The sequence below is a fragment of the Bacillus rossius genome, chromosome 2, assembly GCF_032445375.1.
Source record: "Bacillus rossius redtenbacheri isolate Brsri chromosome 2, Brsri_v3, whole genome shotgun sequence".
Classification (NCBI taxonomy): Eukaryota; Metazoa; Arthropoda; class Insecta; order Phasmatodea; family Bacillidae; genus Bacillus; species Bacillus rossius.
The window spans coordinates 118,292,357-118,308,126 of record NC_086331.1 but is presented as its reverse complement, the minus strand read 5'-3'; the positions used below and the strand labels follow the sequence as shown (position 1 = coordinate 118,308,126).

At 37.3% G+C, this 15,770-nt stretch overlaps 1 long non-coding RNA gene across 1 annotated transcript in view; it reads left to right on the top strand.

Annotated features, from left to right (window-relative positions):
* Positions 1–15,770, top strand: part of LOC134529685 (uncharacterized) — a 136,902-nt gene that overhangs the window by 71,707 nt on the left and 49,425 nt on the right. The window contains exon 2 of the long non-coding RNA XR_010074665.1: positions 14,295–14,421. This is a non-coding gene — a long non-coding RNA (uncharacterized LOC134529685). The remainder of the gene's footprint in view (positions 1–14,294; positions 14,422–15,770) is intronic.

Here is a 15,770-nt window from a genome sequence, read left to right as displayed (position 1 = left end):
GGCCACCACTGGACCACGGGTTCCCTGGGTGTTTTCAGGAGTCCCAGTGTGAAGTGGTAGATCGGGGTAGGCGTCAGTAGTCCTGACCAAGTGTACAGGGCTAAGGACACAGCCAACTATCTGGTTAGTTGAGTGAGCTAGGGGGACGAGGTAATGATGATGCTGGGATAGGTAGCCTCAGCCTCTAATTAGAGCCGACTCTCTAACGGCTCTCCTGATTCGCGTACACGGCGTATCCGTATCCACGCCCGGCCCCAGGGCGAAAAGGCTTATGCTAAGAGCGCTGGGTTAACAAAGAAAAACGGGGAGCAATCACTTGGACTGGCCTATGTAGTGACCTGACTACGGTATTTAAAGTTTGGTATAAAATCATATGTATTATATTTTTTTTACTAAAAGGATTTTAACCATTAAAGCGCGAGTCAGATGAAATCAGCAGTCATATTGGTGATTTTGAACTTACGGATGAACTCAAAATTACTTAGAATTACTTACAATCTCCTATTTTCAAAGATAATTTCCGTTTGATGTAAAATTGTCAATTTTTCCTCCAAACCTGTCGGTGGCTTGAAATGTCCATTTGGTTTGGGCTTGGAACTCAGCTTAAATTTGACTAATCAGGTGAAATATAAAAGCAATATCACGTTTTTATGTAAAATATAAAAATAATGAAAAGTATAAAAACAATTAGTCTAGAGATCGAACCGTTCGAGGGCAAAAAATAATTATTTTATTAAAAGTTTAATAAACTACTGTTGCTATTTACCGCGGGTTCGTAAATGATAGCCCAATTAAAGAATTTATTACACACACAGTTTTATTGATGGCCACTACTTATGTCACTTACAATTAATCTTATAAAATTGCCAAATAATCAATTGCACTTAAAAATGTTGTTTCGCCAGTCACTCGTTTCTTACAATCCACACACCTCGCTGGGCCGCACCTCTGGCGCAACTTTTACCGCAGCAACCCTCGTGGATCTCAGCCGCGGGACTCCGTCGCCTCACTCCGCCGCCTTCGCCCTGGAACCTTCGTCCAAGGACTTCGCCACTCTGCCGTACCCGCGGCACTATCGCCCCGGAAGCTCCGCAGCGGGAAGGCTCCCGCCTGAACTCTCTCTCTCTCTGAACTCCACTCTCCTTGCCCTGGCGTCCTCGGGCATATATATAGGCCCCGGCGAAATTCCAGAACTCACGAGAGCGGCCGGTGCCAGTCGCGTCATTTCGAGTCGTCCCGACTGCAGAAATCTCTCGAAAACACGTGTCGGCGGCTCGCGTAACTCCGCAGCTGTCAGGTTTCAGTTACGTGTCAAAGGCAGGGCGCCGCGCGGGGAGTGGTGGGAAGGAGGGGTGAAAGCGATATTCCTTGTTATCTTCTAGGCGCGCGCGGCGCATATCATGTTGCGGCAGTCGCCAGCCAGCTCTGGACCTGCACGTGTCCCGGCCTTGTTCACGTTCGTAACAATACAAAAAAATTATAATTTTAGTTGAAATTTGTATATTAAAATAACGCCACGGACTTCATAGTACACCTATCCTCACTCAGCACGACTAATTCGTTCCTAAAAATGCTCGTGTTATTCGAAATCGTGTATTCTTAAGCATTAGTTTCCATAAATAGCAAGGCTAATTTATTTAATGTGTTCCAAAATTGTGTAGGAATATATATTTTACGTAATATAAATGCGTTGGATAACACTCAACTATAAATATGTCACACCATTTATCTTTATGTGCCTCCCATCGCACTTTGTATGACAAATATGACACCGCGTAACGGGAGATACGTGGTTATGTACTTTATCGTCAGTCGGCTGGCTAACTTGCCCGCCCGGGTGTGACCTTCAACTCACACCGCGTACCTTTTCAAACCATCCATTACTGATAGTGAAACCGATATTACTGTCCGGATAATTACATTTTAATTTTTCAAAAATTAATGTGTTATTCACGTATCACCACCTGGTTCACACCAATCCTGTCAGACCAATGATTATTTTTTTCATTGCAAGATTAATTTAACAACCTTTTCCACGTGAATCATCTGTTCATTTCTGTTCCGGTATCTAATGTCAAATATATTTCCGCTAGTACAACCAACAGCATCAGACTTATGTATATACATTTTTGGTAAGAGTCCTTATTCCGTACGATTGTGCGCACAGTTGACTTGCTTAAAACTAAAGTGCGACCAACATAAGTGTGACCTTCATGACAATCTGCGTGCCGTAATACTTTAAGTTTTTTTTTTCAAATACTTGAACACGATGCATTATGAGTGATCAAGCACGTAAAGTTACCGGCATCTGAATGAGCAGACGTTGCTTTTGTTTGAGTGAATTCCCTGCCACTCACTGGCTAGACTGAGTTCACGGCCCGGTTTGTGGCCAGGCGACAACGATACGGCACTGGGCATACGCGCGGACGTAAAAACATTTGGTCCTTTACACTCCATAGCCGCAATTTAACTTGCCATAGCTTATGTTTGTACAACAGCCGATAGCGTAGACAGACCTGCGCGCGCATCTCTTCCCCCCTTGTCTGGCTATCTGTATCCCACGGAACATCTGTTGTTTACAGAAGTTCAAACAGACTTCGTGGCGTCGTGCTCGACTTTTTTTTGCCTGCCGAGATTTCGTGCTAACTGAAATTTACAGACGTGCTATTCAAGATGGGGCAGTAAAATTCCCATCGCGCTAAATGAATCCGCGCAATCTGAAGACGTGCTAAGTGAGGGATAGTTGTACTCGGTTCGATTCCAGCATAAGCAATCGAAGTCCTAGGTGTGGAAACCAAGGCAGCAACAAAAATGTCACAAAAGTAAATTTTCGTTTCGCCGAGCATTATAGTCATCTTTACTAAAAGCAAGGACAATAAAAGATAGCTGCCAGGCTAAATAAATGTGTTACTGTCATTGTGTAAGATATATTCGCTGCAATTAAGTACTACTAAAGTAATAACAAAATGCATATAGGCCCAGCACATGATGACTTCTTTTTCCCTACTTGGCATATCTTTCAAACAGGACATGATCAATGTCCAGCATAAAGGATGAGAGTCTCCGAACTGCCAGGCCTACAGTACACGCATAACCTGGTGTGCTTAATAAATATTACAAGGTGTGTTACAAGTGTATAGGGCAAATAATATAAATTACCGGACCAACCCAATAGAAAATAATATAATTTTTATTAATACTATTCGAATAAAAAAATCATATAGAGATCATATTCAACATTTAATATGCTATTTTAGAACCAAGGGACAGTAAACCATTGAGACGCTATTGAAATTATAATGAATTAATTGGAAAATAAACCTATGTTGCTGCTGACTTCCGATCCCGTGACCCTTAAAGTTCGTTGTTATAACTGTGCAATACTAAAACAATGACCGAAAAATCACATTAAATCAGAGCCTCGTAGCCGTCGGCTTGGGGAGCAGTGAACACAAGCGTGAATGTGCACAGAATATTCTTTCTGCATCGTGTAACACGACTAGCCATTACAGTGGCTTTTCGCTAAACAAGTGCTCATAAAATTAACCGTTGCTTCTGCAGTGTGTGAATACAAAACTCATTTTATTAACCGTGAGCTTATGTATCATGAAACTAGTGGCTTCGAGCCCTGACATAAACGCTATCCATTATGTAAATAAGCTGAAGCATTATTCCTTTTAAATTGAATAGGTATTACATTCCAACAAAAAACAATATATAAGGGCTGTCAGAAACAAAATTTACAATAATGGATCATAGCTCTGAACTTAAGCATAGTAGTACTCACATGAATGCGCTGCCCACACGCCTTAACATTAGTACCATACTGGGTACAAGAATTGTAGCTCACGACTTACTTGTTAATTCTTCAGAGGCTACCTAAAGAAGAAAGTCAAAGTGGTAATTAATCAGATCAAGTTATCTTGCACATACGCAAGGTGGAATGCGTCGCTAGGCAACAAGAGGAGGGGAAAGTACACAAATAACCAAGCCTCGAATCTGGTGTGACGTCAAGGCCCGGCAGACGATTAAAATGTTCAGTGGGCTCCCATTACTGCCAGTTCAACGTCACTAGTGTCATTCTTTATTTAGGAGCTTAGCCACTTGATAATTTATGCTTTGTCTCTGGATAGATTATGGCGTACATCCTAAGGCACTTAGAGCACACTTAGCTCAGCGGTGAAGCATATTATGTGGAAATGGTTTGAGAAATAGAAACCATCAAAACCGACAAATGCTCATGTCACCGGACTTCAACTGTTAACAGCTGTCGCTCCCTGTAGGTCCTACGGAGTTTCAATGGGGGCACGAGACAGTCAAACTGATATGAGTGGTGGCTGCAGTGGATGAGATGCTATACTTCCGATTTCGTTGATGGCAGACGTCCTGCGTGAACAACTAAATGACACGGAGCTCTGGAGGAGTCGTGACGTGGCCACTTGGCATGACAACACAGAATGGACTAGAGATCGTCAAAACCACGCCCGACTGTCTGCCTTCGGAGATGCGATGCTACAATATGCATACACTTCTGGTACAAAAAATTTTTACTACGTGATAGGTGATGCACTGCGCATAACTAGTAAATGCGTGGGACTCGTCACTTCGTGACGTAATATTGCATTGTTACGTGGTGACACAGTGGCGACATTCACAAGCCACTATAATGTTAATTGACACAAACCGCTTCACAAACAGCTCTACATGTGAAGTATCTTTGCTTCTGGGTTGTAGTCGTGTCCTTGGCGAATAATTCACCGACGTTTCGGTCGACATTGCAGTCACCATCATCAGGAAGCAGTTACCTACTTTAGTAGGTAACTGCTTCCTGATGGTAACTGCTTCCTGACGATGGCGACTGCAATGGTAACTGCTACCTGATGATGGCGACTGCAATGTCGACCGAAACGTCGGTGAATTATTCGCCTAGGATACGGCTACAACCCAGAAGCCAAGCAACTTCAGAGAATGGCCGTGAAAGCCTGCGAACATTATTAGCTCTACATACGACACTCAGAGCATAAATTCACTTTAACAATAGATTAAAAACACTGATAGTTGTTAAGAACCTACATCGGCAAATTCTGGGTAGAATTTCTGAAAACAAAAGTCACAAAGAAAAGTTGCTGTCGCACTTCAATGTCCACAGCACTTTAACCGACTAGATATTTTTAACTCTTCCTATCTAGCAGACTATACATATATGTAAATTGTCATCCTGTTTCTCTCATGTCACATTTAACTGCCACATACAATAAATGTTAATTCCCGTGCTTTCCAGCCTTAAGAAAATATCACAAAGCCCACAGAAAATTCAAGTAGCACTGCTTTGGCATCATAACAAACATTCATAAGATGATACTGCATATCTGCCCTCCTCTAGCACGTATATGCCAACAAACTAGCAGCCAGTTACAGGCAGACTTTGCTTCTTCTTCGTGCTCAATATACAGAAGTAAACAAGTAGTCAATTAATTAGTCATATCCACCCAGTTATTCCTAATTTCAAACCTCAAATATATCTTCACGAAGGCATAATATGATAAAATATCACGAAGTCTATTATAGTCACACTTCAAATACATTGCTGTAACGAACAATTCTATAGAAGTCATCCTTGGCTAAGTTATTTCTTAATATCATATGTATGTGTCTTCAAATGTATATATACATAACTCAAAGTGTCTTGTTGGAATATTCAGAAATAATCTTGAAAACTAGTGTCTACAGATGTGCTAGTTAACCTGGAACAACTTTCCCAAATAACCATTAAGGTGTCACAAAGTCACAAGCCTCCTTTTAAGGCCACGAGGCTAGCATTAATAGACATCTGGCACACATATTCATTTCCATAGGCCTATTATATAGTCGGGTGAATGAAGTAGTTTATGTCAATTAGAATACATTAATTATTGTTATATGAATAAAAATGATCAGGTACGTCCGTGCGCAGTTGATACTCGGACAATATAATGCAAGTTGGGAAATATAAAAAAAAGGTATGAATAGTGCAGGGAGGTGCTGCCATTATATGTGAAGCGTAATGTTTGGGGCCGTTGTAAAAAGCTGAACTAGGGCGTAGAAAAATGTAAGCATTCGAACATGTCTAGCTAATACGTACCACCCAATATGTATTGCTATATGTCCATAATATCAAATTTGGTTCACCGGAATAGAAGAGAGCCTAATGTGTGAATCCGATATTGTTCATCCAAGTGTGGGTAGCCGAGTGTGTGTGAAGTAATGTGTAGTTAAATGTGTGTAGCCACATGTGTGCGCTGTATACATTTAATGAAATGATACTAGCGTTTAGATGTGTGCAGGTGATTAGCAAAATGTGTGTAGCATTGGTATGTTTGTAGCTGAACTAAAGTATATTATGTTACGTACATATGAATGTGCGTAGCTAAATGCGTGTGCAGCGTTTAAGTTTAAAACTGAATGCTTGTGTAGCTGATCGCGAGTAGCCTTAAATGAATAGCAAAATGTGTATGTATCTGATTAAATGTAAGGCCGAATGTGAGAAACTAAACATGTGTAGCCAAACGTGACTACTGTTGGTTCCTGAATGTGCGTGAAGCTCTCTCGCACAAACACACCCACACTATCTTTGTAGCAAAATGTACGTTGTCGAAACTGAACAGCGATTGTAGACTATTGTGAGAACAATTTGTGCCATGTGCGACTAATGTAGGCCTTGCGGTCACATAAAAGGTTGCAGCAATTCCCATTACTTTTTTAGTATGTTGTATATACCCATGTACTGCTTCTGTGTCACATGTGGTTCAAGATAGTTCATTAACATATACGTATTTGAACTAAGTATGTATTTTTTAGGCCCTTTGTTTTTGAATGAGGGTGTCTTTGGGGTGTTTGGCTTAGCGAACAATTTAAAAGAGATATTTAAACCAATCATGTTTTGTTGAAGTAACAGCTCTTATGGAACACTGACGGAAGAATTTTAGTAAGCTAAGGAAATGCAGTGAGTTGTGTGCGTCCACGGAAGTTTAACATGATAAAGTCTATTATGCGCATGCGCGCACGATCCGAAGTCGTCCAGACAGCAGACCGCGCGTGGCGGCATTAACCTGTATACAGTCGCGTTCGTGAACATCGAGAAACGCACCAAGTGCATCGGTGTGCCAAACAAATCTGCGTGATGGTAAAACTATCCTGGAATACATTTTATATAATTTAAAGGTCACAAAACGACATGTTCTCAACTTGAGAAAATTCGCTAGAATCCTGGGAATTTATATACTATAATAATTTCTTGCTTTTCGCTGTCGTACCAGTTAGCTCAGTGGGGATGTAAGAGATCGTGTAGCTGACGTTACTAGGTTGAAATTTCATTACCTTTTATTTATTAAAACTTTTTATACAACTGTAAGATGCAAAAAACCTTATGTATTATGAAATGTTAGTATTTTCATATGATCTATAATATTTTACTGACATATTGTTTAACTTCAGAATTTCTGTGATAATGATTTGATTTAAAATGTGAGTGGCGCATGAAGATAAATAAACTAGCGACTTCGGCAACGTGGACGCTCTGCCGTTACTAGAGGGAAAGAAAGAAAGAATCACTTAGACCCCTCATAGTTTTCGTCCTCTGGGGTTTTCTGTGTCCCTTTATATATTGAGTTACTTTTGACGTGACAACGTCTAATAAATCGATGAACGCCGGCTGCACGCACGAAAAAGTGTCCCGTTACGCACATAGTTCCGTTACGCTGTGTCCCGTTACGCACATTGTTCCGTTACGCTGTGTCCCGTTACGCTCATTGTACGCTTGCGCCGCATCTATCTCTCTTCCACTCGACTGTTTATAAAGTGAAGTGAAAAGTTAATGTGGTTTTCATTGCTTATTACAACAACAATTTCGGCAATAAAGGTTAATTATTCTTGCATTTTAAAAATCTGATTACTAGTATAATTTCAAGTATTTATTCTTTTATTATTAAAATAAAAATGATTCAATTTTATCCATAAAGTATGCAATCATTTCATCAATGTTTTGTTTTGACGTTGTCACGTTAAACTATCGTCCGTAAACCGACTTTACAGACAACCAATTTTTTTGTGGTATTGTCTACCAATCATACAGGGTATTTTTCTTTGTTAACCCGGCGCTCTAAGCCCCTGGGCCCCCATGGGCGTGTGTGACGGATCACGCCGTACATGCAAGGAAATTGGCGGAGGGTTGTGACTGGGCGGTTTCATTGTAATTTCTTCGCACGACTCAAGTGAGCGTTGGCGTCGCCGCTCGCCCAGCCGAGCTGAAGGCGGGCTGGCGACCAGACCGCCGATCTACTTCGGAACGGTCGATGAAACGACAACTACTTCTTGAACCTAACTTGAAACTAATTCACTGTTGAAGTTTGCTGACTGAACAATCACATTTATAATTCACCTCACTCCGAAGACGTCGGTTAGCAGCCGCGCGTATCCGCATTTCCGTGCGGTGCAACACACGACCAACTTCGATCATTTATGTTTTAATCTTTGAGTCAGCGCTACGTGCAAGGGGAGTCTTACGCAATTTACCATTCCTTTTTTAGACACTATTTTTTGAGAACATTATGTTTTTATTTCTTTGATTAACTTATAATTTCAAGTACATAGCTCAGTACTTTGTTTTTTTTTTTTAGTTTACATTATGCAAGTATATAATTTATTTGTCAATATAAAATTTTCCTGTGGTAGAGGTGAGAACTGGTACTGCGAATATTTAGGTATGATATCATGTTTTTGTTGTTCTTGTTTTTGCTTTTGCGTGGGTCGAAGAAAATTTGGTTCATATTCGTACCAAGGGGTTTTCAATATGAGATAATTTTTTATTTAAATATGTTTTATTCTAGTTTGAATTTTCTATAGTTTGACTTAAAAATAGCTACGCATTCTTTTAAAATATTTAATCATATTGGGCAAACACAGGAATATGAAAGATAGGCTGTCTTCAAACCATAAATATAGAAATTGAGGTAAATAACGCATATTTTGTATAAGTGTTATATTATTTGAAGTGACAATGCAATTGAGCTGCCAGAGTGCATATTTTACTCGAAGAATGAAATGTAATTTGATTAAGAGTCAAAGGTAACGTATCATGCAGGGATTCAATACGGTGGATGAAATCGTCCCTGGTATAAATGCAGTGGCATGACGTAACCCTACTACTAACAATAATATTTAAAATCCTTATGTTGTGCTTGCATATGCACTCCTGCCTGGTATAGTTGTTTTACGCTTGTAAGATGAATAAAGTGTTACTTTAATGTCAAAGGCTGTAATTATTAGCACAAATACATCTCCTCTACCGTCTTTACTCTTTCCTGATTTTATTCTTAAAATATATAAATTTCATATTTGATTTTAAGGTGTTCTTGACCGCACACACTTGTATTGTGTTGCATGACTGCATCCGTAACTTACATTAATTATTATAAAACCTGGTTTTGTATATATATAATAGTTTGTTTTTTGCAGAAGTTATTTTACAGTTTATACGAATTACATATTACTGTAGTAATTTATCTCACATAATCAATGAGGTTGTTCACTCGAAGATACAGCCAGGCGTCACACATAATATTTCAGAGTATTGATAAATTAATATATATAAATTTTGCGAATCGTACAGAGCGGTAACTGGGTTAACATCAATATAAAATATTTCTGTATGTTTTTTTTGGCAACACATTAGTGAATACCACCACAGATAGCTATGCCAGGTTAGAATTTTTTTTGAGTACTGAGATTGGGTAAATTTTATATTTATTAAATCCTGGGTTTTATTTTCTTTGAAGCAATACGTAAGGTATAGTGTACCCTCAGAGTGGCACAAATATCCGTCAAAGGGTTGGGTTTGTAAGGTTGGACGTGTAGGAGTCTGTCGTCTCTAGGATGACGTGGCTTGTGTTGCAGTAGCAAAAACGATAACTAAGTTACTCAATGAAAACTCATTGCCTCAAAGAAATATCCACCCCGCAGCCAACCTGCGGGAAATGGAGTCATGGTCTGCTAGACTTGGTGTAAGCTTTTGGACATACGCCATTGCTATGTACATGTTTTGTTAGTCCATTTTTCTTTGTTTTTCTTTGTTTGTTGACCATATTCCTGTTGTGGAGTATTGTGTGGTGTTTATATCCTGACAACAGCAATTTTTTTCTTAATTTGTGTTTTTGTCATTTGTGTTTTGTTTTGCAGTTTTCTTCTACAGACATACATGTGCATAGCAATGGCGTATGTCCAAAAGCTTAAATCAAGTCATGCACTCCCATTGCACAAATCTTTCAAAGATAATATGTTCTGCTAGGTTTGAAACCTGGACAGGCGTAGCGAGAGACGAGTGTCTGCTACCATGCCGCCTTGGCTCCTACTGTCGAGTGACGTTGCTTATGGCACTTGAGTATTTAATCCACGACCTATTGCTCACCCGTCAAATACTTATCCCTGCTCCGAATAAAAATTTGGGTCCACGCACATGAATAACTGAGGAAATTATACGGCTCCAGCTACCTATTTTGTGAACGACAACACTTTTGGCTGTTGGCATCCGAATCTCACGTAACTGCCGTGAAATGTGGTTTAGAATAGAGCTGTAGCAAACCGTATGTATTCGGTACTGAGTAACGGGTGCGCCATCTAGTACCGAGTAACGAAACGTTACACACGAATGCATTTCGTTACTCGCATTTTTCGTAGTATGGGATTTATCGTTAGAATGTTGTTTAAATTTTATTGTCAATAAAAAATATTTTCGACACCTATTTGTTGCTTTTTCATTATAATCGACGCATAACGGATTGCGATGTTATTGTGATATAACATAAGCTCACGGTTAAAATTTTCAAAATAGTAAATCCATTGCAAATTTATTAGAGTCCGTCAACAGTTCACTTGTAGTTCTACACTTTACCTATTAAACCAAATTAAATTTAGAATGACTTAAACACAAGTCTGGTTCAAAATACGGAAAAGTGAAAAAATACACCTTAGGCAGTTTGGTATGTAATGTATGTTTTCTACAAATTACGAATGTTGCGACGCCGCGACGTCATACTGTACGCGTACGCAATACGACTCGATTCGTTGCTCTAAAATAACGTAGCATGTTATGAGGTATCAGAAGTAACGAGTAACGTAACGATACGATAGTAACGAGTACTAATTGTTATTGTGACGAATACATACGGGTACGCTTTTTTTCGTTACTTTTACACCTCTAGTTTAGAAGGTTTTTTATACGGATTATGGCAGGTACTAAATTTTGTTCACTGCTACCTTGTCAACCTCCCACACAACTGTCACGGGGTCTATTCTCTCCTCGGATAACGCACTTCCGAATAAGGGCCGGTCTTATCACCTTCGGTTGAACCTAGGGCTAAAACGTAACTTACGGGTAGCTCTAATTTTCGCCTTACGGTCTTACGACCTTCAGTTAACGTCTTACTCTGAGATTATATTTTGTTAAAAATTTAACTGAGGATGAGCTGGTGGCTAGCTGTTTCACCTGGAGCTAAGCATCAGAAAAGAAAATGGCAAAATATCAGGCGAGATTAGTCGTTGATAGTGATAGTAATAAAAAAACGTTGCGAACGACAATAAATATTGTATATTTAATGTCCTTCGTAATCACCACTGACAATTTAGATATTATGACAAATAGTTACTAATTGTAACAAATTGATATAATGCACTCTGTCGCGAAAAGTGAAATTATTCATTGCTTACGTCTTGTTACTTTCAATTATTGACATAAAAGTTTCGAAAATACAAACCATACGGTACCTGTACGGAGTACGGGAAGAATTGTCACCAGAGCTCATATTATGTCTAGCAGGGAATTGAAACCAGACCGCTCTGCTGTGAGATGAGTGATGTGACCTCTACACCACTGTGGCCCTGACACCATTGGAAAACTATACGGTATTTAAGTAGGGAAAGGAAGCTTTATAAAACATAGTGTCACAGAGTTTTTGAAAATCGCGATGTCGCGAAACCATATAGAAATTACCCTCAATTCCCGGAAAAAAAAACACGAAATTGTTTGTTTTGGTGAGAAAAATTTACCTGAAAATCAACAACATTATATAAATTTACCACGTACAAAAATAAAATAGAAAAATATTACAAAGTACACATTTAAGTATAGTTCCAACTGTCAAACAAACGTCTCTAGCGTGTAAGGTTTCGTAATATTTGCTTTGTCCTGAATTGTAATCTTATAGAAATGGTTAGGTTATTTTCAGGCTGGGTTAAGATAAGTAAGCGTTTTAAATTATCTTTTTTTAGTGCAAAGAAAAATAGATGTCAAGGTAGTTTTTTAAATTATTTTATGTAATTCCGTTGACAGATATTTGACAATTTTTACAATTTTTTCCATCTCTATCACCAAAATAAATTGGTCATAGGTTAAAAGCTTTATTGTTTGTTCTAATTATATACGGAGTTTTCACGAATATGAGTATAGGACAAGTTAAAAAGCAATTTAATAACTGTGCTTAGCTCGAATATGTGTGTGAAGTATCAGTACGTTTGGTTAGAATGGTAATTAAATATAAATAGCGGTACTACTTGTAGAGTATATTTATAATATCTTTTAATTCCATTGAAAAAACCACAGCTTCTTAATTTTGGTTGCAGATATCATAATAATGACCACAAGTCACAATATTACACTAAAAATCAAAGTAACAGCTGACTATTTGAGACTAATGGAGAAAGATTTCTTGCAAAATTAAAAAAAAAAAAAAACCTTACCAAATTCTACTTCTTTTCATTACCAACACACCTATTAATACACCACACGCTTCGTATGTAAATGGCAGCAAAACATCGGCTAAATTATGAGTCGTAATACAGCCACTGGTTCTATAACCGAATGTTAGCTTAACTGAGAGTTGACTTAAAAGTGTGTTTCCCATTCTGGGTCATTATTTTATATTTACATTCCACATTGTTAAACTTTCGATAAATGGAAATATATATACATATTATATATCTTTCGCATACTTTTGGCATTAATTAGCTGGAAAATTTGAATTTTTAACGTTTTTGTTCAGTATGGATAAGGAGAATGAAATGGGATGTAAACTGGAACTTTTAGGTTTTAAAGTCCAATTTACTGTTGTTATGTGACATGGTTTAAATTCTTTCAGAAAAAAGTTATTTAATTTTATCTGGCCTTTTCAAATCATTAGAATTTTTAATGATATTAAAAGGTTGAATAAATTTAAATATTTTTTTCCAGAGGAATTTTAAACCATACCACACAGTAGCCATCAGCTTTTGAACACAAAAATTTTCAATTATTATTTTTTTTCCGTTCCGTTCTCCGTATCCAGACTGCAAAAAAAAAAAAAATTAAAAATTTACATTTAGCCAGCTAATCATGCAAATATTATATACCATATATATATTTTTAATTTTTGTGACGTTCAGCCACTCAAAAAGTCTTCAATTTGAACCGTGTGAAACGTAAAACTAAAATCATACCTGAAACGGGACTCACGCCCTTAAAAGGAGTGTAAAACCGGTCCTAAGGCGATTCGGGTTCGTTCCCAGCGGAGTCAAACATTATTTACCCCCCCCCCCACCCCCACAAACTTTAACCGAAGCATCCTTGATGCGTGGTGGGGGAGGGGGGTTCTCGACGTGCCCCTTTTTGCGCCACAGAATGTAGTCCCTCGCGGATGGATCCGCCTCGCGCATTCCCGTGCTGACCGGACCTACACATTCTTCCTCCGGCCGGACCAGCCCTGTGACCCATGTACAGCTAGAGGCCGGCACACATCACACATCTGACACGAACACAACTCCAAAATGTTTCAACTTGCGGCTAGTTTTAATCGCAAACTGCCGAAGAAGAAATTTTTTTTTTTACAATTTTGGTTTGATTTTTGTGACAATGTAAAAAAATTTTATTGAATTTTTATTTGAAGATAAATTATTTCGGATATATTTAATTAATTTTGGGAGCTTTTTGACCAATTTGAAAAATATTTGTTACCTAACACTAGTGAGGCAAACAGTGTTACATCATGTAAACTAATTTTTGTAGCTTTTGAATATAGCTGGAAGAATTGTTAAGTGTGCATGTATATACATTATTTAAATTGTAAATCGGCATATCTATTTCATTATGCCTTTTTGTAATTTAATTTTTTTCACATGTTTTTTTAAAATTATATCCAATGTTTTAGACTGGTAGATGTGACTAACATTTTTCCCACCTAATAAACAGGATAATTTTATTTGTAATAAAACTGTATCACTTGTTTCTGCAGGGCATTTTCCATAGCGACTGGTTTACCAAATCCACTGAGAGAAAAAATGATCATAATACTCCAAAATGCTGATTGAAACACTCTGGGGTCTGGAGTAATGTCCATGGAAATCGGAAGCAATATTTTGGTGAGTTAAAATATTATGATATTTATGATAAAAAGTACTTACTAGATGCAATTTTATGTTTGATGTATGAAATATGAAGTAGGTATACAGATGTATTTATTCCGAGATTATAAATGTTAAGGAAAATGTGAAAGATCAGCAGGACAAAATAACTGCTGAATAAATACTACATTATTGCTTGTTTAGTAATGTATCAATTAAACACCCGCAGCTACGCTCACGTAAGTATCAGGACAGTGCTAATATTGTAACATTGAGAAAAATAATGTAATACATTAGAGACACCGTTAAGTAAAATGATAAACACGACAATCTATCAGGTCTATAAAAGTTATCATTCATCAAAATTTTCAGTTTTGTAATTTCGAAAACAGTAATATTCAAGGTGAAATATTTTTAGTTACTATTACGTGTGCCAGTTATTCTCTCATATTAACCTTTATAAAGTTACATTTACCCTTTGTTCACCCTATTAGGAATAAAATTTTGTTACATGGTAAAACACACGGCTCTTCCTCTTTTTTATGAACATCTTGGGAACTTTAATATTTCTTGTTTAATTGAATTTCGTTTCTTGAATATTTTTAATAAAATCAAAAAAATTTTCACCTCATAAAAACATAATTAATTTTTTTTAATTTTGCACTTTTATTTTAAACATAGTTTACTATAACCAGATATATAACTTCTGTTGCAGTTGATACGCAGACATGTAATGGATTAATTTATATCCGTATCCATAGCAAGACCACCTTATACTATATTCACCACGTCAGGGGTGAAATCTCAAAAACTCAAAAAAAAAAGTTAAATTTATTTTTAATTGATAAAATATTGACAAATTTATCTTCTCTCTTATTCTCAGAAGTGCTCAATTTATAAGCTTTTATAAAACCAAACTAATTTTTATTTCACTTCATTAGAAATGGACATTAATAATAAGACGTTAAATCGTAGATAATGTGTCATCATTTTTATTTGTTGAAAAAATTCCCAGTTTCTTAACTTTCACTTTAGATTTTGTGATTATGTTCTTCATTTTACAAAACTCACCCCATTTTAATCACACTAGAAGTAAATTTCTAATGATGGTAAAAAGGAATTGATACTTTGGTATATTTTCTATGTTCACCCAAAATCTCCCACTACGCCTGATTAGCTTCCGAAACATTATTTTTAATATAAAACCAAACTAACCGCTCTTCACTCCCTTAACAATAGCTTTTAGAAAAATAAAAAATCAATACACTATATAAATTGATAGTTTATATATTTATATAGTCTGTATATTATTATTAACCAATATATTATCTTCTGTGATAATTGTTTCTTTCATTAAAAATAATACG